The 25,135-nt window shown below is 38.1% G+C and overlaps 1 protein-coding gene across 4 annotated transcripts in view; it reads right to left on the bottom strand.

The window, feature by feature from the left end:
- Nucleotides 1-25,135, bottom strand: part of TMEM117 (transmembrane protein 117) — a 585,676-nt gene that overhangs the window by 557,339 nt on the left and 3,202 nt on the right. For all 4 annotated transcript variants that reach the window (XM_077170633.1, XM_077170635.1, XM_077170634.1 and 1 more), the window contains one exon: nt 22,022-22,084. The gene's annotated coding sequence lies outside the window, so the exon portion shown is untranslated. The remainder of the gene's footprint in view (nt 1-22,021; nt 22,085-25,135) is intronic.

The following is a 25,135-nucleotide window of genomic DNA, read 5'->3' as shown; positions in this document are numbered from 1 at the left end:
TGCCAACTCAGGATCCAATCATCCCCACTGTGTTTAAGGATTCCAGTTCAGTGACAGCAGTTACCACAGTAATACCTGATCTAAAGAGAAGGGTGACCACATAGCTCTTCAGGAATGATGGAGCTAGTCTCACAAATTTATTTCTCAGGGTTCTGGTGAAAGATGTGTCCTCTGGACATTCCTGGAGTGTGTGAGCAGGTCTCTATGATAAATCCACTCTAACATTCCAATCTCTCTAAGCCTGTGGATCCCCTCATCTACATTATACCAGAGCAGTTCTGGCATTTTGACCTCAGGTAATGTTGGCCATCTTTGGATCCATCTTTCATCCAACCACCCAAATGAACTGTTAATGCCTTTTCTAACCTCTCGAGCTATAACATCGAATGCAGAATCTCTGCTTAGCGGGCCCATATAAATAAATGTAGCTTGATTCAATTTAACATTCCTTCCACTATTATCCCACACCCTTAATCCCATTCCCCACATATTCCCCTGATTTCTGTCTGTATAGATTAGAAAGCTCAAGCAGTTCTTTTAGAATATAGCACCCCCCCATGGGTCACACTTTGTATCCCACCTTTCAGGCCTGTTGGGACTTTGGTTAAAGGTCTTGAAGAAAAGAGGGGTTGTGGGGGTGGGTCATGAAAACAAATAGAAGTGTCTTTGAAGCCAATTACTTCAGGGCATTCCATTGCAGTTTCATCTTTTTAAACAGAATTAGTTGCTCCAGACAGAGGAGTAAGAGCTGTTTCCCCAGGGGAAGTGTTTACAGGGTTAGTAGGCACTAAAGGGTTAATCTTGTTGATGGCAGACTCCTCTGGAGGTGCCATCTCTAGCTAAGGCTCAGCAGATTCCAGGGATCCCATCCCCCCATCACCATCATTATCAAGTCATATATACACCATCCCCACATTTCAAGATCCCATTCTTTTCCAATCAAAGCCCTTACTTTAACAGGAGACACCCTGCAAGTTTCAGATTTTAGTTTACGTTGTAAATCTGCTACTCGCACAATGACGCTTTAGGTCTGGTTTTCAGAGACCTCAAATCTGCGACAACAGGAAATAAGATTTTCTTTCAGGGCACACATGGAAATTTTTGTATCAGTCATATGGCATTTAACGTGTTAATTGGAAGCCTTTAAATCATCCCTTTCCTTCATCACTGTATCTAGTGTATCTAACAACAACCAACCAACATCATTATACCTCTTAATTCCACAAAACTCTGTGAAGGTGTCAAAAACATTATTACCCAGAGCCTTGCCTCATATAATCATAAATTAGCAGAATCTAATGGTGAAATTTTGTGTATCTCTTTTGCCAACTCACCCCATGAACTGTCAGTGCCACCTTGATTATTAGAAACAGAGTCATTAGTGCCTCTTAGTCTAGTCAGAGTAGAAACCAATCATAAAAATCCATTTTAAAGATTTCTTAAGGACCGCTCTTGGTACCAAACTGTGTTAGTCAAGGTCCTCTAGAGAAACAGAATCAACAAGAGAGGTCTATAAATATGAAATTTATAAAGGTGCCTCATGCAACCATGAGAATAGAAGAATCCAAAATCTATAAGGCAGGCTTTGAAGCTGGCAGATCCGTTGAAGGGTCTGGACAAACTCCACAGGAGAAGCTCACTGGCTGAAGAGGCAGTGAAAGAATCTTTCCTCTTCCTTAAAGGCCTTCAACTGATTGTTTATCTCATTGTGGGACACATGCATTAGTTGATCACAGATGTGATCAGCCACAGATGCAATCAACTGACTGACAACTTAATACAACAGCCTTCCAGTTCATCAACCAGCCAAGAAATATCCTTGCAGTGATGGTCAGGCCAGCGCTTGCCTGACCATACAATTGGGCATTATCACTTGGCCAGGTTAAAACCAGAACCTAACCATCACAGCCTCCAAGGAGTAAGAGCCCCTATACTACCAGCCCCAGTGACAGCATGAGTGGAAGAGAGAGGCCGTTAGCTGCTGGAGAGTTCTGGCTCAACTTGATCCCACAATACTGAGAGTCACCCATGTTCCACAGCTTCCATCCCAGACCCACTGAAGAAGGGAGGGACTAAGAATTTTACCTTGCCATATAACATCAATAAAGTATACCCAGCCCCCCCCCAAAAAAAATCCTATATAGATACTACACCAAAACTTTGATGTGAAAGCATCCTACCCTTTGAGTTAATGACATGTACTCAGTATCTCCTAATGTGTGTATGAGGGTACAGTTTGTACAATAGGTCTTTGTTAGTCAGTTCTCTAGGGAAATAGAAACAACAGGAGATATCTGTAAATATGAGATTTTATATAAGTTTCTCACACTATTATGGGGATGCATGAGTCCAAATTCAATAGGACAGGCTGAAAGCTAGCAGCAATGATGAAGTTCCTCGATAAATTCTCAGGAGGGGCTGGCTGGCTGAAGTAGAGATGAAAGTTCTCTCTTCTGACTGCTGAAGTTGTCACCTTTCCCTTAAAAGTCTTCAACTGATTGGATGCTCTCATTACAGAAGACACTCTCCTTAGTTGATCATAGATGTAATCATCTGGCTGATAAATTCAGTCCATGAAGTATCCTTACAGTTATGGTTAGGCCAGTGCTTGCACTGGGCACCATCACCTAGCCAGTTGACACACGAACCCAACCATCACCCCTTGTCAACTTGGCAGCTACAGATATCACTTTAAACCAGTCTTAATCTCTAAATAGAACACAATAGTAGACATATTTTTAGCCTAACAATACTCAAATGTCCTGAGTACAACCAGGAATGCATGAAATCTCTCTAGAATAGTTGGGTTACATTCACTCTTAAACTTGACATCCTTTAACTTAAATACTATGACATGAACAATACATTGTCATACGATAAGGGGATAAGATAGAGAAGAAAAAATATATTTGCTTCATGCACAAATATAAACACATTCATAACAAGCAAGAAAGAAATATTCATACCATTCAGTCCTCCTTTCTGTCACATGATCATAGTTCATATTTATCCCTACCTTCTCCCACTATTCATTCCATATTTCCTTCACACTTAATAAGCACTTCAGCTGGCGGAGGTTCTTTGCCTGGTGGGATGACCCAAACCTTCATTCCTGAAGTTTCTGGGCCATTGGTAGTTCTGACTGGATTGGGTCATTGCAGTTTTCCATTGACTTTAATCACAGGGCATAGTAATACTAAGAGACGCCCTAGGAGATCTCTTGTATTTCAGGAAAATTCTTCTTTACTTCCATGGTGTAACTGCAGTCTTATTTTCCCTTGGTAGTCAGAATCAATCACCCCGCTCAGTACAGTAATCCTCTTCCTTGCCTATTGATTCAGAGGCATGAGAAGCCAAAAGTGGCCAGGTGGCTATTTTAAGTTCTAGTTCAATGGAATCATTGTTGTGTCTCCTCTTGGGAGCACTCCTCCTTCTGGAATAGCACTTGTAGACCAGCAGAGCTTAAGGTTTCAGGGACAGGAATCAAAAATCTTTCTAGTGGATTACTAGGGGTGATAGTGAATAGTGTCACACTCATTTCCACCCCTTGATGTCTGGGCCTGTGAATTCTGGCTATGTGGGAAACAACACCATAGAGTGGACACTGATTCAAAGCATATGCAACCTCCTGAAGAACATTGCCTCAGCCCTGAGAGGCATTGCCACCTAGTTGGAACTGTAATTGAGTCTTCAAAAGGCCATTCCACTGTTTTATCAATCCAGCTGCTTCATCATTATGGGGAACATTGTATGACCAGTGAATTCCATGACCACATACCCATTCTCACACTTCATTTGCTGTGGATTCCTTGATCAGAAGCAATGCTGTGTGGAATACTATGACAGTGGATAAGGCATTCCATAAATCCACAGATGACAGTTTTGGCAGAAGCATTATACACAGGGAAGGCAAATCCATATCCAGAGTATGTGTCTATTTCAGTTAGAACAAATTGATGACCCTTCCATGATAGAAGTGGCCCAATGTAATCAAGCTGCCACCAGGTAGCAGGCTGATCACCCTGGGGAATGGTGCCATATGAGGGACTGAGTGTGGGAATCTGCTGCTGGCAGATTGGGCACTTAACAGTGGCTGTGGCCAGGTCAGCCTTGGTGAGTAAAAGACCATATTGCTGAGTCCGTGCAGATCCTCCATCCCTACCACATGTCCACTTTGTTCATGAGCACATTGGACAATGACAAGAGTGGCTGGGAAAAGACGTTGACTTGGATCCACAGAATGGGGCATCTTAGCCACTTGATTATTAAAACCTTCCTCTGCTGAAGTCACCCTCTGGTGAACATTCACATGGAACACAAATATCTTCATGTTTTTTGCCCACATACCTCTTCCCAGACCGCTTGTTGCCAATTGTACAATCAAGCTCCTTCCAAATCCCTAACCATACAGCCAAACCGTTAGCAACACCTCTCCTTCCAAGCAAAATGAACAAGCAGGTGCACAGCTCAGATTTTTGCCTACTGGGAGGATTTCTCCTCATCACTGTCCTTCAGGGATATCTAAGAAAGGGGCTGCACTGCTGCAGCTATCCACTTTCAAGTGGTACCTGCATATCATGCAGAACCATCTGTGAAGCAAGCCTGACTTCTTGCTTCCTTAGTCAAGTGGTTGTAAGGAACTTCCCAAGAGGCTATAGCTCTGAGGTGGGAAAGAGAAGGTAACGTGGCAGGAGTGGGGTCTTTGGGCATTTGGACTACTTCCTCATGTAAATTATCTATGCCTTTAGGACTTGCTCCAGCCCTATCTCATATATAACGTTTCCATTTTATGATGGAGTGCTGTCATGCAGGCCCAACTTTATGATTGGCATGTCAGACAACACCCAGCTCATGATAGGCAACTCAGGTCTCACGGTAACTTGGTGGCCCAAGGTTAACTGTTTAGTCTCTACTACTAAGGCCCGTAGCAAGTCAAAAGCTGTTTCTCAAAAGGGGAGTTATTATCTGCAGAGGATGGCAAGGCTTTACTCTAAAACCTAAGTGCCTGCATTGTGCTTCTCCTATAGGGGCCTGCCAAAGGCTCCAGACAGCATCTCTATTTGCCACTGACACTTCCAGCACCATTGGATCTGCTGGATCATATGGCCCAAGTGGCAAAGCAGCTTTCATAGCAACCTGGGGCTGTCATGGAGCTTCCTATTCTTCCAATTTCCACTCAAAACTAGCAGCTTTTCTGGTCATTCAGTAAATGGGCCTGAGAAGCACACCCAAATGGAAAATATGCTGTCTCCAAATTCCTAAGAAGCCAACTGTGCATAGTGCCTCTGTTTTGGTCGTAGGAGGGGCCAAATACAACAGCTTATCCTTCACCTTAGAAGGGATATCTCAACATGCCCCACACCACTGGACACCTAGAAATTTCACTGAAGTAGAAGACCCCTGTATTCTTGTTGGATTTATCTACTATCCCCTGACACAAATGCCTTATCAGTAAATGTTGAGTAGTTTGTACTTCCTGCTTACTAGGTCCAATTAGCATGATATCATCAATATAATGGAACAGTGTGATGCAATCCATCCAGAAATCCAGTATTCCTTCTGATTCACTATTTTGCTAGGTAGGGGCAGTTCTAGTGGCTTCCACTTGGCCTTTCCTACCATAGTATCCCTCATTCCATGAGTCAGGGAACCAATGTGGGGATTCTGCTAGTTGCTGTATATGTTTATTCCAATTATACATTCCAGAATTGGAGCAATGACCACAGAATACATCTGGAGACCCACTGGACCAATTGTGAGATGGACCTGAGCTAAAATTCCACCAATCATCAGACCTCCATAAACCTCCTATTCTGACTGGTAGACTAGAGCAATGTTTTTGGTCTCCTGGAATTAGTGTCACTTCTGAGCCAGTGTCTAATAATCCCCAGAATTTTGATCATTTCCTTTTCTCCAATGCACAGTTACCATGCTAAAAAGCCATAGGTTTCCTTGGAGAAGGCTGGGAGGAAGATTAACAGTATAAATTTTTGGCAGTGTAAGTGAGTCTTTCCCAAAGTGTATCCGGCCTTCCCCTCATTCAAGGGGCTCTGGATCTGTACATTGTCTCAAGTCTGGGAATTTATTAAGGGGCCATGACTCTGTTTTTGTAATTCAAGTTAGACTTTTGTTCACTTGACCTCATCCTCTTCTGTTTACACAGATCAAACGAGAATTTAATAGACTGCTCTTCTGTTTTACTTCTAGGTACCCCATGATCTACTAGCCAAGTCTCTGTGAGTCAGATTATTTTGACTGCTGCTTTGAGTCTGCTATCCATTATGGCAACCATGCCCACCTTGTCTTTGGTGATTTACTATCGTCACATGGCTTCTACCAACTTCAAATCCAATCATCCCCATTATGTTTAAGGAATCCAATTCAGTGACAGCAGTTATCATAGTAATATCTGGCGTACACAGAAGGGTGACTACAGAGCTCTTCAGGGATGATGGAGCTAGTCTCACAAATTTATTTCTCAAAGTCCTGGTAAAAGGTGTGTATTCTGACATTCCTGGGAGGTATGAGCAGGTTTTCCATGATAAATCCACCCTAACATCCCAATCTCTCTGAGTCTTTGGATCCCCTCTGTACCTTATACCAGGGTGGTTCTGGCATTTTGAACTCAGGTAATGTCAGCCACCTTTTGATGCCTATTTTAGCCAACTACCCAAACAAACTGTTAGAGCCCTTTCTAACCCCTCAAGCTACAACATTGAATGCAGAGTCTCTGCTTAGTGGGTCCAAATCAATAAATTCAGCCTGATGCAACTTTATATTCCTTCCACCATTATCCAACATCCTTAATATCCATTCCCACACAGATTCCCCTGATTTCTGTCCACATAAATTGTAAAACTCTTGCAGTTCTTCTGGAGTATTGCATATTGCCTCATGGTCATATATAGAAACTTTCACATCTTTCAATGCATTTAAGTTGCATATTTGTAGCCTTTAGCTCATCTCTTTCTTTCATAACTGTATTCAGTATATTTATGAACAACCAGCCAACATCACTATGCTTCTTAATTCTACAAAACTCTGTTAGGTATCAAAACCACTGTCACCTACTGCCTAGCCTTATATAAGAGTATAATTCGGAGAATCAAATGGAGTTATTTCGCTTATCTGTATTGCCAACTCACACCACAGACAGTCAGTGCCATCTTGATTACTAAAAATAGAGTCATTAGTGCCTTTGAATCTAATCAGAGTAGAAAACCATTTGCAAAAACCCATTTTTAGGATTCTATTTCTCAAGAACCACTCCTCATACCAATTAATTTTAGTAACTTTATCAATGATTATAGTTTAGTATTTATGAAATGCTTAGTGATATTCAGGAGTCATTTCACTTTCTCCATTATGTTTCCCAAATTATTTATGGAAAAATGATATGTTATAATGATACTTTGGAATTTTTTTAACTTTTTTTCTTTATTAGAGAAGTTGTAGGGTTACACGAAGCTTCATTATGTTATAATATATCATTATTTTAAAAGCATTAATCATGAATTTACCTGAACCTGCAAAACACAAACTTTTATTATTTCCTGAGAGTTAGTCTGCAAGAGTTAACAACAAGAAAAGAAAAATCTTGTTTTGATATTGGTGTGGGTGATTATCTTACACAATATCTAATTGGCAATCTTCCTGTAGCCAGTCTGTCACGAGAGATCAACTCACATGTGTGCTTTAGTAAAAATAATTTATATATAAAAACGTGGAAAGAAATTTGGGAGCACAGGAGAAGTCTTGAATTCTTTAATACTAATTACATACCCCATAATGCCTGGATCTCCTAAGCTTATAAGAATACACAGAGGCCCACCAGCTTTAATTTCTTTGTGGTCATCTGCAGGCAGAGGCGCAGACAGATCACACACCCACACCCACATGTAACTCAGTGTGGTGCTCTATGCCCTCTGGACTAACACCCATGTTAGACATGTGCAAAATTAGATAAAATAGTGTGAAAGTTTATCTCTCTGAAGAGAGTCCAAATCCCACCGCACCCCACTACAGAAACAATGATTTAATCATTTTGGTAGCCTTACAAATATTCACATTTGAAGTATAACAAAAACAGGATTTAATTAGGAATCCAGAATACTGGGTTTTAGTAGTCAACTCTGCCACTGCCAATCTGTATCATCTTCGATAAATGACTTGCTTTCTGTGGCTTCAGCTTCTACCTGTGGAAATTAAGGGTGTTGAACAAAAAGTAAAAACTAAGTCTGTTTAAACGCTATAGGTTCTACAAAATTATACCAGGTAGTAGTAAGTGCAAATGTTATTCATTTTTTCTGTCTTTGATAGACAGAAAACAGACTTGGTGAATATTTAAATTATTTGCCTGTGTGTTTTGAGAGTAATTTATCTTATAGGTGAGCGGTCCTCTTTCTCCTGCTGTTTTCTGCTTACAAGGGCAATAAAGTAGTCAAGGCACATGAAATTGCACATTTGCAGAATACAGAATGCTTGCTGCATATTTTTCTATAGCAGAGTATGATTCTGTTTCCAAAATACAACTGCGATTACATGTTGGTAAGAACCAGAGAGCTGGAATACCTGAAAATATATGCAATGGATAAGCAAAGGTTTTCTTTTTTTCTAATTTTATTTTACCATGTTTATTTTACTACCTTTATTTGGAAATATGTTTAAATCTTTCCATGATAGAAAGGGCCGCAAGATGATTATCATGCCAAATACAACTCTTTCCTAGAATTAAGCATAAATTCTCATGCTGTAATGAGGTATATTTCAATTTAATCACCGTATCAGGACTATGATAATAGAGAAAATCAATGCTTCAGAACCAGACATCCCTTCTGAAATATCACAAGGGAAAATGCAATACTGTTCTGAACAAGATACGGAAGTTTCTCTTACAGAGGAGTCTTCTGACAATCAAGTTTTAGAATCTAAAATCAAAAAACCTGCAATACACAGGAAGACCCAGAATTGGATAGAGGCCACTGCTCTTTGTTTTCCTTTAGCAAAGCTAAGGAGCAAGAAGGCAAGTAAAAGTTTGGAAAGAAACTATGCCACTCCAAAGACAGTGAATTATCATTCCACGAATAACTGGTTAAACAAATCCACTCCTTCCCATGTTTTCAGTGACTCATTCAATAGCTGCAGTATAATTCAGGCTTTCACCCTACAATTCTGTGTCTTTAGCTTCATGTAACCCCCTGTTCTCAACTCATGCAACACATCATGGAGAATTAAGGAACCCCCACTGATTTTGCAAGAGTGATGTGATGCTCAGAGGTATTTCAAAGTGACGGAACAGATGGCAAGAAAGGAAAAGAAAAGTGGGGAAAAGAAAGGCAAAGCAGAAAGAGAGGTTTTATGAAGGTATTGTAGTTCCGTTAAAAATATTATGGACATACATATCCTCTAATCTCTATTTCTAACTCCATTTAAAAATATATCAAAATCTGAAACAAAACCAGGAGGAGAAGATTAAAATGTTAAGATTAAGGGAACAAATACAAATTTAAAACTTAAGAGAAATAGGCTAAGGTACCTGTGCGTGGGCAGTGGGGAGGAGGGTTGCTTATAAATTAAACATTTTTAAATGTTCATTTTATTCTCCAGTAAATGGAATGAAAAAAAAAATGCCAGCACTTTTTTTTATATGCTTTCTATTCCCCAGGAAATTTGATTCACTCAAGCACTTAGAACTAATCATACATAAATGGGTAGAAGTAACTTTTATATTTGCATAACTTTATCTGCAAGCTTTAAAGTGCACGTAAAAACAAAAGAAAGTCCTTTCTTTTAACTCTTTGACCATGCAGTTAAGATTCTACAAACTCATCAGAGAGGTATCCTTGAAAAGGGAAACCTTTCTCCCATATTTTAGAGCTATTAGGTAAGTTCAAGCATACACCTGTACTATATAAGTACATGTTTTCAAGTGAGGTAAATAAAAAATGAATGTAAAGCCTCCTTCTATATGTTTTTTAAAATAGCATCATCACTCATGAGAGAAACTGAGAAGTTTCTTCAGAAGCTCTAAATTTAGTTTATGAAGCTAACCTCTGAAGAATAAAGCTCTTATGCTTGTATAATAGGCCTAATATAAGTAAATTTTATGTAAGTAAGGAACATGAAAATTTGTCAAAGTGTAAGCCTGGGCTTAGAAAAAAATATGGTTTTATTTAGTCTGCATTGATGTTAAATGGAAGTAATCAGCCTAATATAGTGCCCCTTCAAAAATGCTTGAGGGCAATTTTGTTCAAACACTAACATTATTTATAGTCTGGAAAAAAAAGAGTTTTTTTTTAAAAAAAACTAAGGGAATGATATTGTTCTTTGTCAGTAAACTTTAAATATTTGAATATTTTCTACTGCTTTCAGATGTAATGGAAGAGTTTCTTAGTTGCTGTTACTGTAAAATTCAAAGCTCATTTCAGTCATTTAAGGCCATAAATTCAAAATTTGCTTTTATTAAATCAGGATTCCAAATGGAAGTTAACAAATATGTGTATTCTCAGTCGTACACCAAAAAAAATTGTTAACTCCTCCTCAGTCTTCTCCCAAGAAACACTTTTTTAAAAAATTCAATGTTTTAAAACATAACTCTTGATCTCAGGAATATATTTCCCTAACTAGTGTATTATCCCCTTCAGGTAAGGTCAGTGCCTTTAATCTTTGAGATCCATAAGGATTATTATTCTAAGTATAGATTAAATGGCACATTTGTCTTCAAGTTTCTCTTCCTAACTATTTAAAACTACATGAATTTTTATTCAATGCCATCACTTATTTTTATTTCAAGAAGAGAATATAAGAATCACTATTTATTTTCATTTAAATTATGGGCCTTTTGAAAGCCAGCTATCTGGTCAGAACTCTGCCTGAATCCAGTGTGTTCTCTGATGCTTAAAAGGGTTAGCCCAGCTAGGATTTTTCTGTTTTTTTTTTTTTTTCACAGTTCTCAATTTCCAAATACCTTCACCTTATTTCAAACTCTCAATGGATTTCAATTGTGTAAAATCTTAATGGTACCAATCTGCATAAAATACATGAGTTGACAGAGAAATTCATGCTAGTATCACATCATAGTTTGGGCCTTTAAATGAATATTTCACTTTAAAGAACATTTATACCATTTGATGTCACTTTTAACAAGTTAATAATCATAGCGCACTTAATTTAGGAAGCCTAAGAAATTTTCAGAATTCTTGAATCAAAGTATCAAAATGAAACATTGGTATATGATGGCTAAGGCTTTTCTTTTTTTGCAACTAGTTTCCAACACCAGGATTTACCAAAACCTCTACTCTCTCGGCTGTCTTTTCTTCTTGGCCATTTCTCCAGCGGGTGTTGGGGAAGAGGGACGTGTAAGTATGGAGAGAGGATTGTGGGTAGAGTTGAGCATCGAGGAGTGGAGTGACATAGAATATGATGGAGCAGTACAGAATGCCACTCTCTACCTCTTCCCTTCCTCCAAAGCAGACAACCCTAGATAGAACTCATGCAGCTCAAATGCCAATTTGAGGCTTTAATCTTAGAATTTTTATAACTTACAAGCAACATAAGTATGACAAAAATTCTCACAGCACAAAAACACCCCACCATAGGACATACGCATGTACAAGAATATGCAAACAAGCAGATGTTTCATTCAGGCAGTCTAAAATTTGATGCACTGAAAGTAGAAACCGTAAACTTTTGAAAAGTACAACAAAAACTTTAGGTAGCAAGCAAAATAAATGGAGAGCTTTATTCCCACTTTCTCTTGCTCTCTCCCCCCCCCCCACCCCCGCCTTGTGCATAATCAAGCCTCTGGTCTATTTATCATTGTCTTCTATGTTCAAATTGTTGGTGCTGATGGCTGACTACGTTGTTTTCCATGTGTGCTAGTGTGGCAAAAAGATGGCTGCACCACCAGCAGTTCTTTTCACCCAGCATATACGGGAAAGCAGCTGGTGGTTTTATGGCGGTTATAGCAATTTTCACAGCCTGTTACCATTTACCACTTTGAGCTCTTCACACTGTGTGCTACCCGACACCTTGACTCCAAATGAATGACCTCATTTTCACTTCATGGTCTGCTGTTGCTGTTTCCAGGCACTTTATAGCTAGGCTGCCTCCTTTGAAAATGGACCTTTGTGTATCCTCATAACACCTCTCCTGTGTCTTCAGCAGTTCACTCTGCTTCGGTTCCTCAGACAGCTGATACTTGGGTATTCTATTGTCAGAACAGGGACAACGGGTGGGGGTGAGAGGCAGGGGAAAACTTCCCTGACTCCCTCAATGTCTCTCACTAACCTGTCACAAGACTTAAATTTATATTATAAGACACTGACAATTTACAACCTAAGTTAAGCTTCAAAGATTCCCATGAATGTTATATGGAAAGGGATAACGTAGTAATAGCACATATTTAATACCTACTGTGAGTTAGCCACTGTATCTAATTGTCTTTAAAACCCAAAAACTCCTGCAAGTGTTATTACTTCTGTTTTACAGATGAGGAAATCCAGACTGCTGACAGGGTTAAGTAATTATTCCAGGATGACACATCCAGCAAGTGACCTTGTGAGATTCAAACCCAGGGCTGTCTAACCCCAAAGCCTGAGGTTGCTACATTGTATATTGATGATGTAACACAGTGGCCTTGGGGAGTCATTCACACCTTCCTTGGGAGCTGGAGTGCTCCATAAATATTTGATGAATCAGTGAATGAGCACCTTGCTTTGAATTAGTTTACCAGATTGGCTTCCAGTTACCTGGCAAGTATTCTGAATAAGTGAGACCCTGGACAAGTTAGCTGTGGAGAAAGAACCATCTAGAGAGGCCAGGGAAGAAAACACAAAAATACTATGTTGTGTAGAATGATTGTCATGGAATAGAAAGAAACCACCCAGCAAAGACACAGAAGTACCAAAACCAATTCCGGGCTAATATTATTGCTCAGGGATTACCATGTTGTCATCCTTTCTCTCCCCCTTACCATCTCACATCCGTGTCATACACCCAGCCAGTCGTGGAGGTGAGATTAAAATCAAGAGCATTTCCCATTGACAACAAATACTGCCTCTTGTATGCACATTTAAGTTTTAAAGTCTTAAAAGTGCAACTTATCTTACCTTAAGCTGTCTTCTCACAGATATTATCCATAATTTCAAATGTATTTGTAGTCCAGACCTGAGCTGAGGAACAGAAAGATCTGTATCCCTTTGAGCACCTTATTCCATCTCCATTAAAAACATCTAAAATGTGCTGTAACAATAATGATATTACAGAGAATCCATTGGGGATCTCTGCCCTTTATTCCACTATTCATAAGCCATAATGGTCAAATGGAAAGTGCCAGGACACTAACAGTGGTTGTAGAGAAAAAGAAGATGGGGAAGATGGAAGGAAGGAGGGAGGGAAGGAAGAGAAGAGGGATGGAGGGAGAACTCGAGGGAGGGAGGGAGGGAGGAAGATCTTAAAAAACTAAAAGTTAAAGTGGATTAGAGGTCATCATGGTTAGAGCCATGAAAAGTGAACTGTGGTTTTACGGTGCCTGGGCTATTGTTCTGTGCAAGAACAGTCCAGGGAGAAATAATAGGCAGTGAGTAGGGACCTGAAAATGAGCTTTTCCAAAAGGAAGTGTAATGAGCCAGACAAGAGAAATGGACTGATGTTACCCACACAGAGTCATGGGGCTGGCCACAACAAAGGGCCAGAGTGTGAAGAAATATATTGTCCTGAGATTTTAGAGAAAGCAAGAAAGTGTCCAGGATGTGAGAATAAGAAGGAAAATAATTTCACAAAACTTGAATGAAACACTAAGCACCGACTTCACCAGGAAGCTGGTTGGAGAATTACCATGAGGACAACTGGGATGGACCTGCTGCATCAGCGTCAGGGGAGGCCAAGCAGAGCAGCTCCATGGTGAGGTTCAAACTGCCTGGGAACACTCTGGCAGACTCCTTAAAGAGAGAGTCCAGGCTCATTCTGGTTTAATAAAACTGATGAGAATTGCCAAGTGTCTGGGAGACAGAAACCAGAAGTTTCTCGAAGAATCTGGCTAACTTTTGAAACCTTTGCCAACCTAATAATTGAATAGTACAAAAACAAGTATTTTCCATTTGCCTGACTAGTATATAAATATATCCTTCATTTTCCTCTTGGGGTAGTAAAAACAGGTGCACATTAACTGCAATAAAATGTACTATACTAAAGTGAATAAAGAGGAAGAAAAGAAGGAAAAGGGGGGGATGAATCATAATCTTGGGACTCTGTGGTCCCATCTCACTCAGTGCTTCAACAAGCTTTGATTCTCCACTGGCAACAGGTCAAACATAGCTGGAATGAAACACCAGGAAGAAATGGTTCTCAAGAGTATCTCTTTTAGGAGTGTCTGAGAACTCATTCAAGAGCAGAGAAGAAAATGTCAAATCTAAGGCTGCCAGTAACCACGAATGAAGTACAAACCAGCATTGTAAGAGTATATCATAATTTCAGAGGGAATATTGATGTCTATTCACAATACCATTCAGCACAGCTAATCAACAGAATCTTATGTAATTTCTTAAGGTGAAGACTTTGTGAATTCTTGTACCACCTTGGGATGAGTCAGTATTTGGGAAAATGTTGAAACTCAGAAAAAGCATGCATCTCTTACAATGTTCTCAGTTACTATAGAAATGAATCTCATTCAAGGTTAAACTGGTTTTATAAAGAGCAGAGAAATGTTTACATATTTTCAAAGATTTACAGTATTTCTACATCTGCTAAGCAATGCATCATTTATCTTCTTTTGTACAAAACAATGTTTTCAGTTCTCGGTTGATTAAGTTCTCTTATTTAGTAAGGTTTTAGGAATCTTTGCCAGTGTCTATCTTGTTACACACAGGGAATATAGAATAGCAACTAGATGTAATTCCACCTTTAAGCTGTATGTGTCCCTTCTGTCCAAATTTTCATTGCTTCCTATCTAAAATTCAGGAACTATCAGATTTGGACAACATAACATCCCTCATTTGACAAATGTGCCACCCAAATTCTCACTCCCTGAACTAAAGAACTGCATTTCAAGGGATATTTATACATAGTGCTTTGCTAAAGAATAATATCTCACTTATGAACTATATTTGGCCACTACTAACAGAGCCTATAACTAGCAGTGGCTTAAATAAGATGGATGTTTATTTTTCTTGAATGTGAAATAAGTCTGGTGGTAGGCATGCCAGGTCTTATAAGGAAGAGTGGCATTAAAAAGGAAGTAGCCTGGGTGCATGGATGGTACAGAGGTAGAATGCTCACCTTCCATGAGGGAGACCTGGGTTCAATTTCCTGGTATTGTACCCCACCCCTCTCCCGCCCCCCCCCCCCCAAAAAAAAGAACTAGGCTCCTTCTGTTTTTCTTTGCCATAATCCTAATTTGGCTTTTATCACCAAGGTTACCTCATGCTCCAAAATAGTGACCAGAGCTCCAGCCATCACATCTTCATTCTAGTTGGAAACAGGAGGAAGTGGGGCAGAGAAATAAAAGAGTGTACTCACAGCTAGATAGCTTTTTATCTCATTGGCTAGAACTTAATTATGTGCACACATCAAGCTGCAAGGATGGTGGTAATCCAAACTTTTATCTGGGCAACCTGCCACACCAAATAAAATCTGAGAACATTATGGAGGTGGCTATCAGTTTCACCAAAAGCTATTATTAAAGCATTAAAACACAGGCATTACAATATAATTATTTTAATGACCTTTGGACAATACTTCATCTGTGATTCACTGTACTGCTGTTCCCATTACTAACATATAAAATTTAAGAGTTAACGCCCTCCTTGGCACATTTCTGAATAAATATGCCAATGCACTGCACTGATCTAGACTGCCCCTACAAAACAGAATAGTTACGTTGAATCTTAATTATAAAATCTATGTTATGAAGAAGTAATTTAGTATGAAGTAATCCATTTTGGATCCCAACCTTGAGGCCACGGTTTTGAGGCCTCTCCAAAGTATTGTTTAGGAAGAGGGTAAAAGGGCTTTAAATCTCCTTCAATCCCTTTCATCCTCCTCTCCTCCAACTGTTTGCTCTCAACAGCTTTCTCAAATTTATTTTCATAAGCAAAACAAACTGTTATGCAAACTCAGCTTCACAGTTCCTCTTGCACCACCTCTCAACTAGATTGCAGGTTCCAACCTTAAGTTTCTCTAACATGAAAATGCTGGAGTTGCCTCTGTTGTGATCGCAAAAATACTTAAAGGGCAAAAAAGGTTTTCCCCCAGTATGGACTTATATTAGAGAAGTTATTTGATAAATGCTGTTTAAATTTTAGAGGAGTCTTTTAGATGTTACTTGGCACCATTAGAAAAGACAGAGAAACAGAAGAGAAGATATTGGGGATAATGAGAAACAGGTTCAAGATGCTATTGCTAAAGCACTTCTCTAACCCAGAATGAAAATCTCACTGTAAATAATACATTAAAAAGCTGGGTGCTTTATGCTTTCCTATATTTTGATTCCAGTATGCATCCTTATCATTATTAATGACTCTTTTGAACCAAGGTGCTTCCTGCTTCTTTTATTAGAAAGTACATATTACTAGTTATAATGGCCCATATTTCGGTCAGGCAAAAGTAAGAAAGAGAAATTTGCTTGAATTGATATTTAACCCAAACACTTTGTTCTGTTTCCCTGGTGACTCATTTGAGTACCACAAATGACCTGAATGAGCCTGTTCAGCCTGACCTGAATGAAAGACTGTTCTGTGATATATTCTATTTTCCTCAAAGTTTTAACAATCTTGACAGGTATTTTATGTGAATGGTTGGAAGTTATAATTTCATACATCTAAGTTCATTTCAGTCAAAGTATGTTGCTTAATGCTTGATACTCATTTATGACCAAGAGAGTTATTTTTCTTACTTGATGCTTTATAAGTCAGAGGAAATGTTGTATCAGACACAGCAGTTAACTACAATGGTAATATTGTGGTTTTGTAGCTCATTATAAAACAACATCCTCGGAACACTGCCTTTAAGTTTGGAAATTCAGTCTAGCTTTATCTGATTTGGTTTAATGACACGTTTTGAAACACCCTGCCTTACACTGTACTGAACTTATTTCAAACTAGCAAATATGAAGCCTAGTATATATTGAGTATCTAAAACATGTCAAAATCCTTGTGTTATATCTTACTTGATTTCCATGATACCCTGAGACATCAGTATTGCCATATCACAGAAGAGAAAATTGAGGCTTAGCGAGATTAAGTAATTTTATTCATGGTCACACAGCTTCTAAATGGCTTTTTCTACTATAACCGGGTTTCTTCTGTAGGAAAGCCTAAAACAAACAGTGCAATTGTACAAGTTGCTAGCTGCTGAAATGCATCACACCAGAGACGGATTGGCTTTTAATAAAAGGGAATTTATTTCATTAGTTCTTCAGAGGAAAGGCAGCTAATTTTCAACTGAGGTTCTTTCTTAAGTGGGAAGGCACAGGGTGATCTCTGCTGGCCTTCTCTCCAGGCCTCTGGTTCCTAACAACTTTCCCTGGGGTGATTTCTTTCTGCATCACCAAAGGCCTGGGCTGAGCTGCAAGTGCTGAGATGAGGTATGCTGAGCTGTTTGGGGTGTGCTAGGTTGAGTTCTCTCATTTAAGCACCAGCCAATTAAATCAAGCATCATGCATTGCAGCAGGCAGGCCTCCTAGCCGACTGCAGATGTAATCAGCAACAGATGAGGTTCACATGCCATTGGCTATGTCCACAGCAATAGAACTAGGCACCTTCACCTAGCCAAGTTGACACCTGAATCTAACTACCACAGCAACATTTTATAATATAACTATTTTGCAAAGTGAAGACGCAATGGTTCCTTTCTACCAAAAGTTTACTATTCAGAGAAGAGACTAGTTTAATGAATAATTCTTTATAGTTTTATGTACACACACATTATATAAAAATATCTAAACTGCTGAGATTAATACTTTACACATCATATTTTCTTCCAATTTATGAAGATTTTATAGAAGCTGTGAATTAAGTGCATTTTACAAGACTCAAAGGTCATTATTTGATAACTAACCAGACAGATATTGGTCAAACGTCCCCAACTACCAGTTTATAGGTCAAATCAGCCCGACGTATGGTTCTTTCTTGGTTCTTTGTTTTTATTGTTTTGTTTTGCTTGCCATGTAGTTTTTTTTAATTGAAATATCTGCCAAAAGAGATTTCACATAAATTCCCAATTTCTGATGTCACTTGAAAATCAGAAGGTTGGCTTCACTGAGCCTGAGTTTTCACTGAGCATCAGCCAAGTACTGAGTAGTAGCTCCCTTTAGATGGAACCTGTCCTCTAATCTGGGTCTGTAGGCTCCATCTGCAGCTTTTTCATTTGTTATCTGACTGATTTCTGTATGCATTATCAGCTCCATCAAATTGTAAAACCTAAGAATTTTAAGCCTTTTTTCCAAACTGAAGATCCACTCCCCTGCAGTGGTAATGGCTTTTCATTCATAGGGGTGTGTGTACTGAGTAAGCCAGCCAATCTGGCCAAAGATGATTTGACACCTGTGCCAAGCAGGATGACTCATATGCTCTCCCTTAGGAATTTGGAACTTGGATTTAGTAACAATTATTTAATCTCTGCAACTGTAACTGTAAATTTGGAATGTGTAGGTTGGCCATATTTTGTCATTTTGCCTGGACAAGCAGAGAAGCCCCATTTGGAGAGAGAAAAAAAATAAAGCAGACATGAAACCAGACCCCTGTGATATGTCTTAGTCTTCTGGCTGCTTAGTTATGGCTTAGATAGGAATTTATTGGCTCACCGTTTCAGAGGCTTGAAGCTTGCTTTCTCCCAGGGTTGGTAGCATTCTGGCAGGTTGACAATCCTTAGGTTCTTTGGTTTTCTTGTCACATAGCAATGTTTTCTTCTTTCTCTTCAGGGTTCTCTTGACTTCTAGCTTCTGGCTCCTCTCCCTGGCTCTTTCTCTTTATACATCTTCCAGTAACAGGATTAAAAGCCATTCTGTTTCAGTTGGGCCATACTTTAACTAAAAATAACATCTTCAAAAGGTTCCATTTACAACGGGTTTATACCCACAAGAATGGGATTAAGATAAAGTTTTTTCCTGGGATAAATAACTCAATCTACCATTGGATCTATGAGATTTCCTTGTCTCCTTATAATAAATATTACAAACATGTGTCCCAGTTTTGAAATCTGCTGACTAAATTTCTAAATCTCTTAAAATTCAAATATAAAGACTGATAATAACTCATTAAGCCAGTTGGATGTTGAAGCTCAAATGAGATTATACATATTTGAAAACTGTAAACCATTATATAAGTCTAAGGTATTAAGTTTTTGACAGTTCTGGCAAAACATTCAGGAACTGGAGACAACAGATACGGAAAACAAAATTTTCATGGCTGAAGTAGAAAATTCATACATATAAATAATAGGAAATAAGAGTATGTAGCTAGGATAGGCAAACAGCAAATATAACTGATAAATCAGTTAATTAAAAAAATAAGATTGAAAATGCTTAAAAGAAAACAGGGGTCTAGATTGTAAGCTTTTATAGCAGATATAATAATTCTGGAATGGTAATTATTTCTGGATTTCCAGAAGCTGTTTTATATATATAACTTAATATTTAGAGATAAGAACAAAGTGGATCAAGTTGGAGTTAAAGTAATTAAGAACACGGGGGTAAGGAAGACATTGATTATATTTTAGAACCACACATACTCTTTGAGACCACAGGAAGGAAGTTTTATTTGATCTGGAATGGAAATTTTCTGTAGCACATAATCGAACTCAACCTATATGTATAGCTCATTTGAACAACTGAAACACAGGAAGCCCAGAATAAGAAAGAGTCCTTTAATCCTGCATAGATTAATATAATGCCTGGATACATACTAGAGTATATTAAGCAGATAATCTAAAAGTATTGGCAAAGTCCCTTGAGGGATGGGAAAAAAATATGGAAGTATTAAACTTTACCAGGGAATCCCCTGATACCGTGTCAAACTTTAGGGAGACCCAAATCAATAGGATATCCCCTTGACCTTGAGGCTTACTCCTGCGAAGCTTATCTAGGTAGCAGAGAAGCTTAGTCTACCTATAGGTATGCCTAAGAGTTACTTCTGGAGGTCCTATTTTGTTGCTCATATGTGGCCTCACTCTCACTAAGCCCAACTCTGCAAGTGAAATTGTTGCCCCTCCCCCATGTGGGACATGACATCCAGGGGTGAAAGTCTCCCTGGTGGTGTGGGAGAGGACTCCCAGGGATGAATCTAGCCCTGGTACTGTGGGATCAACAATTCCATCCTGACCAAAAGGGAGAGAAAAAGTGTAACTAATAAAGTATCAGTGGCAGAGACAGTTCAAATAGAGTCGAGAGGCTACTCTGGAGGTTGCTCTTGTGCCAGCTTCAGTTAGACCTTGCTACCTATCATAACCTGCCAAACCCCAAACAGGACCATTCCAGGCAATTCTAAAGAACACCTAGGGCAGTACATATGTTTCCACAAGGGTTCCACGCACTAATGTAACTGTCCAGAAACCTACAACTTCCAGAGGGGTTCCTGGGATCAGATAAGTCCTGAAACCTAGCCCAGCCTAGTTCTCCAGAACATCAAATAGTTCCATCTCCCTACTCCACATTATTGATAGACCCTTCCAACATGAAGAAGTTACAATGGCCATAGCCCAAACATCCCTAAAGAGAGGGAAAGAAAGATCAAAGATAATGGTAGAGTTATACAGAGAAGATAGGATTTAACAAATGAATATGATTGCTGAATTACTAAACTGATATCTCTTTTAGTCTCCCATATCTTAGAGCAGCCAGAAGTAAAAACCTAAAGTTGTGGAATTGTAATCCATGTCAAACTCTGAAATATGTTCTCCAACTAATTGTGGTGCTGTGCTTTGAAATTTATGCCTTTTTGCATATATGTTATTTTTCACAAAAAAGAAAAAAACATCAATTGTATTGATAAAAATACATTTATGCCTTCTAGCCACCTATATTCTGGAGGAGTTAGAAGGAGAAATCTGAGAGGACTGTATGGTAGCCCATGACAAACTCTGGGTTCTGTCCTGTAACTACTTTAATTGTTGAAGAGTGCTTTGAAAATTACTACTTTTTTATTTTTTGCTTTGTATATATGTTATACCATACAATAAAAGTTTTTTAAAAAACATATATATATATATATATATATATATATTATTAACGCACAATCAAACAGCCTCTTCTCTGTGGAAGAGAGTAGCAGGACTGTGAAGTGATCAGGCATAAACTACCTCATAATCCTAAGAGTAAGAAATAATCAGAAATGTGAGGAGCAATCAATTCACTTAGTACTTGGCAAGTAGTTAGGAACCTCTGGAAATAAATGCAGATTCCTGAAGGGATAACTAAGGGATTTCAGACCCATAATAATCAGTAAATGAGCTTCTTTATCTATGTAAAATTGAGAAAAAAATAGAAAAGACCCAGGGTTTAGAGATGGGCTGGCATAAAACTATTTTAAAATAAATTACAGTAGATTGAGGATTTGGAATTTTTAAACCATTCACTGTATATTTTTCAGCCATGGGAAAACCAACCTGAACATTTCTACATATTATCTTCTTCGTTTTGTTTTGTTTTCCAATGTTTTTAATAATGAAAAATTTCTAAAAATTCAGAAAAATTAAAATGATAACATACTGATCACCTATAAATCTACCATTTATATGTTTTGTGCACAGTTTAACATTTCCAAACATTTATCTTAACTATCTATGTATGTATGTGTATACTGTGTGTATAAAAATTAAGTTGTATGTATAAAAATTGTGTGTGTTAAAATTAAGTTGCAGACATTCATGATACTTTACCACTAAATACTTAAACCAGCAGGGAAAGGTGAACTTTTCCTTTCCATTTCTGCCTGGGCTCTGCCCTAACCCTGAGGTGACTACATTGTCCTAAATGTCCTATCTCCTTTTGCTTTGCCTAAAATGAGAAATGACTTTAAGGTTTGCTCACCTCTTGAAGCCATACTCAGTTTGGGATGTATTTAATTGTTCAATTATTCATATGACGGCTTGGCTAGAAATAAAAAAAAAAAAAAGATTAAAAAACAAGATTAAGGGTTTGAGGATACAATTTTTTTTTCTTTTTACATGGGGAGGCACCAGGGAAACGAACCCAGGCCTCCCGCGTGGCAGGCAAGAATTCTGCCACTGAGCCACTGTCGCACAACCCTGAGGATACAATCTTTACAGCCATCTGAGCAGTCACTGCTAAAAGCATAATTAACATTAAACACATTAGTAAAGATTTTTGTCTGCAAGAAAAATTTCACAATGCAGATTTTCCTAAAGAAATTCAGGTTTAATTGTATAAACTAGTTGGAACTATGTCCAAGCAGTTGTTTTACTAAAAGAATATATAACCATTTTATTTACCAAAGAAATCATAGAATTTGATAACTGATAAAAATATTTTTGGAAAACAAAATCCTCATTTCATAGTTCCACAGAAAATAAGTGACTCAGCAACATCTATTTCCATATGCAAAACCAAAATCATCATAATCTTTTAAATTTCAGAAAACTTACAGAGCACTGTGATCATGATATACCTCCAATTTGAGGAAACTTAATGTATTAAACAAATGATGAATGAGTTTTACTGAATGCATATAAGATGCAAAAAGGGGCAGGATAAAGTCCTTAGTATCACAGATTAATAGAAAGGCAAGGATAACCTATGTACATCTGTAAATACAGGAAAAGGTAAGGGAGGGGCTAAAATAGGCCCAGAAAATACTGTAGGCATTTGAAGAAAAAAATTTCATATATCTTTGAAATTGAGGAAAGGCTTCATGGAAGTTGATATGGCTTCAAAGAATGAGTTAGATGTTGAAAACCAAAACAGAAGGAAAAAAGAGTTGAGAGCATAGCATAAAAAGAGTTGGAAGCAGGGCTAGGGGAGTGAAGCATTGTCTTACAGATCAGAGAACAGGATGATAAGGAAAATACAGTGTAATTTTTAGAAACAACAATGTCCAGTTTGGCTGGAGCAAAGCACATACTTAGTAAAACAATGCAGAGAGTACTGGGTGCCAACCTGAGGGACATAAACCCTATTTTCTAGGCTGGAAGAGGCAATGAATATCAGCATAACCAATCAAAACAGCATTTTAGGAAATAAATATGACAATGGAGTATAGATTTATCAGTGTGGGGCAAAAATAGAATAATAATATAGGGTAAAACAATAATAGTAAGGCAAAGAGAACCCAGAGGTTTGTTCTTATTTTGTTTTCAGAAAAAGTCAGTTGAATCAATAAGACTTAGGAAATAATTGGGTGTGAGGATCAGAAAGGATTGACTGGATAAATGGAATAATTTATTTTATTTAGCAAACATTAATTGCCTTCTCTGTTCAATGCTTCAATGTACTTTGCTGAATAACACACGAGTGATTTACTGCATACAGATTGAATATGGAAATATCAAACCTCACAGTTCCAAATTTGTATATTTTAATTATGATCCAAATATGTATATTTTAATTATGATTAGGTGTATGTTACTTTACACCTGATACTAATGATGTAGTTAGTATAAGTGAGTCCTCCCAGGTCTACAGGCAGCTGTGTGATAGATTAGAAGGGTCAACTTTTAAGTGATATCTTAAGAGAAATCCAGAGTAGGGCTGGTATGACAAAAAACATTGTGAGTTCATTTTTTACATACGTCAAGTTGACAAATGGAGATAAAGAAGACAAAGAAAGAGAAACAGGAGTTTGCCAATAAGAGGTAATGATCAACAGTATGGAAAGCTTCAGAGACTACATCTGTAATGAGTTGAATGGTGGCCCCAAAAAAGATATGTCCACTTCCTAATTCCTAGAAACTGTAATGTTATCTTACAGAAAAAAAAAAAAATTCTTGCAGATATAATTAAGTTAAGAATCTTGAAATGAGGAGACCATCCCGAATTATTCAGATGGGTCCCAAATCCAATGACAAATGTCCTTATTAGAAAAAGGCAGAGCAAGATTTGGGACAGACAGAAGAGAAGGCAAGTGAACATGGAGGCAGAGACTGGAATGATGCAGCTACATGTCAAGGAATGCTGACAACCACCAGAAGCTGGGAGAGCAGAGACTGGATTCTCTCCTAAAACCATCAGAGACAGTACAACCCTATCAACACCTTCATTTTAGACTTTTGGCCTCCAGAACTGAAAGAAAAGAAATTTTTGTTCTACCAAGCCACTCAGTTTGGGTTAATTTGTTACAGTAGACATTAATACAACATCTGAGAGGAAGTGTAATGGACTTTCTTTTATCAAGGAAACTGGTGACATTCAAAAAAATAGTTTCAATAGAGTGGTCTATGGAAAACCATATGCAAAGGGTATAAGACAAAGATTCCCAAACTTTCTCAGTTAACAATGCTTTTTCATGATGCTCCTTGGCCAAACAAAATACTGAACAATTCAGTTTATTAAGTTGACAGTTCTAATCATCTCAATCAGTACTCATGTCCTAACAACTTAGCAGCTATTTGAAGTAGCACATATAAATTGATAGAAAAAAAAATCATATTTGAGTTTATTTTTAAGTAAGCACAATAATTTACTAATTGGATGTGTGTACCTGTTAGACCTTATGCAACTTCTCAAAACTTGGAATTGTATTGGAAACAGCTGTGGTCATTTTCTGTTCCAAATTAATTTTCACCTGAATTTGCTTTTTATTCAGAGTAACCACTGAAAATCCAGCTTTGCAAAGATACGATGTTAAGGAAAAGAATATTGAAACTTGAACTGTCGCAAGTTAATAGTTTGTACAATGTCAGAGGAAGAAAGTGTATGTAGAAAGTGCAGATGACATTTATAAGAAGTTTTGTAAAAACATAGGGGAGGAAAAACATTAGCAAATACAGCATTTAAAAAGTTAAAGAGGAGCCCCACACTGTTCAAGATAGCAGAGTGAATCACTTCAGGGCTCCCTCCCCCCCACAGATGCTTTGAACAATCAATAAGAACTGGTAGAAAAATCTCTCTCAAAGCTCCATAAGACACGGAAATCATTCAGTCTGAGGAGCAAAAGGAAGAAAGAACGAAGAAAAGTGATCTGTGGGA

This window comes from Tamandua tetradactyla, chromosome 7 (assembly GCF_023851605.1).
Source record: "Tamandua tetradactyla isolate mTamTet1 chromosome 7, mTamTet1.pri, whole genome shotgun sequence".
Taxonomy (NCBI): domain Eukaryota; kingdom Metazoa; phylum Chordata; class Mammalia; order Pilosa; family Myrmecophagidae; genus Tamandua; species Tamandua tetradactyla.
Note: the sequence above shows the minus strand (reverse complement) of the source record. Positions and strands in the feature narration are given on the sequence as shown.